The sequence below is a fragment of the Mesoplodon mirus genome (assembly GCF_964341445.2).
Source record: "Mesoplodon mirus genome assembly, chromosome: 5".
In the NCBI taxonomy this organism is placed as follows: Eukaryota; Metazoa; Chordata; class Mammalia; order Artiodactyla; family Ziphiidae; genus Mesoplodon; species Mesoplodon mirus.
In genome coordinates this window covers 67,841,292-67,844,170 of record NC_138980.1, presented here as the reverse complement: position 1 = coordinate 67,844,170, position 2,879 = coordinate 67,841,292, and positions in this window count along the sequence as shown.

Sequence of the window (2,879 nt, the reverse complement as noted above, 5' to 3'; positions counted from 1 at the left end):
GATAAGAATCCGCCTGTCAATGCAGGGACACAGGTTTGAGCCCTGGTCTGGGAAGATCCCACATGCTGCGGAGCAACTAAGCCCCTGTGCCACAACTAATGAACCTGCGCTTTACAGCCTGCTAGCCACAACTGTTGAGCCCACGTGCCACAACTACTGAAGCCCTCGCGCCTAGAGCCCATGCTCCGCAACAAGAAAAGCCACCACGATGAGAAGCCTGTGCCCTGCAACGGAAAGTAGCCCCTGCTCACCGCAACTAGGGAAAGCCCACACGCAGCAATGAAGACCCAACACGGCCAAAAAAAATAAACTTATTTAAAAGAAAATTATGGCGAGAACTAGAATTTTAGAGAAGAATGATTAAAGTCCAAGGCTTGGGACTTCCCTGGCAGTCCAGTGGTTAGGACTTTGGGCTTCCACTGCAAGGGGCCTGGGTTCAATCCCTGGTCGGGGAACTAAGATCTTACAAGGCATGCAGTGCGGCCAAAAAAAAAAAAAGTCCAAGACTTAAACTAAGCCCTCATATTCTAGAGCTCTGCTGTACACTACATGTGGATTTAAATTGACAAATAAAATCCATTGCTCCATATCAGTATCTAGTGACTACCTACTGGCCAGCTTTAGAAGACATTTCCAACAATGCAGGAAGTTTGCACTTGTGTTCTAGAGGAGGAGTTGGCAAACTTGCTGTAAAGGGCCCGATAATATTTTAGGTTTGTGCACCATATAGTATCTGTTGCAACTACTCAACTCTGTAATTGCAGTGTGCAAGCAGCCATAGATAATACGTTAACAAATGAGCATTACTGTGTTTCAATAAAACTTTATTTAGGGGGCTTCCCTTGTGGCACAGTGGTTAAGAATCCGCCTGCCAATGCAGGAGAAACAGGTTCGAGCCCTGGTCCGCGAAGATCCCACATACCGTGGAGCAACTAAGCCCGCGCACCTAGAGCCCGTGCTCTGCAACAAGAGAAGCCACTGCAGTGAGAAGCCCGCGCACCACAATGAAGAGTAGCCCTGGCTTGCTGCAACTAGAGAAAGCCCACGTGCAGCAATGAAGACCCAACACAGCCAAAAATAATAAATAAATAAAATAAATAAATTTATTTTTAAAAAAAACTTTATTTAGGGACATTGAAAGTGAAATTTTCAGTGTTGAAAGAAAAAATTCCCCTCAACCATGCTAAGCTTGAGAGCCTTTCAAAAACAGATGGCAGGCCAGAATTATCAAACTGTTTTAGGGAATGAAATTCAGGCCTTGGGAGTTTACAGCTCATTTGTGACAGATTTAGGGCCAGTACCAACATGTGTCCCTAAAAAATTATGTTATCAATACCTTTGCCTTAGAGCAAGCTTTTACCATATGGTATTAAACTCCTTTTAGAGGATTGAGGTGACTTAAGTAAATTATCCAGTAGTAGGATAGTCCTTATTTCTTGTGTTTAGTGTTTGTTATATATACTTTTTAAATGGGTTACTTATAATTGTTTTCTCTTTTAATGTACACCTAAAGAAGAGGCCCTAAGAAAGAATAGCAATCTGGATTCCAGCAGAAGCTGATCACAAACTCAACCCTAGGTAGTGAAGTAGAAATGGTCCCAAAGGAAAGAGGAAATTTTTATATATCATGAATAGCCAAGGTTTAAAATCTGGGATCTCAAGTTCCTCTGAGCATACAGATTGCTTTCCTGAGCATGGTAAAGCTACCCAGGTGCAGGGAGGGGCCCCTATGTTGCTACTTGGAAAGGGGAAATTCATTTGGTGTTTGTGCCTGTATTCAATACCCCAGGAGGTTTCAGTGGCTTAATCATGCACATTAAAATAATTTAATGGGATTTCCTACTTGATAAGTGAAGTTAATTGGTCACTTACTACTCCCTGTCGGCTTGATTTCTTTTTTTTTAAGATTTCCTATTGAGTCTAAGATGAAGTTACACATTTCAGAGTAGCTTTTTATCCATTCCTTCTCTTTCACCATCACCCTTTTCCCTTGCTGCAAGAAAAACTGAAATTGGACTGGCAGATATTGGTCTGTAAATATCCAAGCTGCCACCTCCTGCCATAGATAGCAGTTAGTGAACACAAGTGCCCCTTTTCATTGCTCTGCTCAAGTTTCAGGTCCTGTACTATATTAAGAGGGAAAATTAAAGCAGGATGAGTAGGGGGCCCCAAGTATTGAGTGCTGTCCCTGGCGCCTGTCAATTTATTTTCCTTCCTTCAGGGTTGAAAGAAACTTGTCAATGAACATTTACATTGAAATTTTGGATTATATCTCAAATTTTAATCAGGAAAACAAAAACCCCAGAGGAATAAATTCTGCAGGCCCCAAAGGGACATAAAAAGGTGGCTCAGTCCCTAGGAACTCACACAAAGGAAAACAACCTGGTAAGAGCAACTAATTAAGAACCTAAAACCGTGACAATGGCTCTTGTGAGTCGTGTTACTTAATTAGGGTTTTATGAACAGATCCAGTTAATGGACCTGTCAATATTCTCTTGGAAAACAATTTCACTGAATTAACAAATCAACTGTAATACTTAGAATGTCTGCTTAGCAACACCTTTCTCTTTACTGTTATTTAGGAACACTTTTAATGACCCAACATGCTAGGTCATATATTTGTCAATTTAGGATCCTAAAGCCTGGTTCAAAGGAGCCCCTGTTACTTTAGCTCTCCCTAATCTCCATTATAAGCCCTTTGGGGTGTGAGAACATTTTATACTGCTTTTTGAGGGTGACTTAACTGTTACCTGGGAAAGGCGTGATAAAATGGACCTTGAAATTTATTTCATTTTAGAATAGTTGTAGATTTACAGAAAAGTTGTGAAGATGGTACAAAGAATTCACGTGTAGCCTGCACCCAATTTCTCTTAATGTTA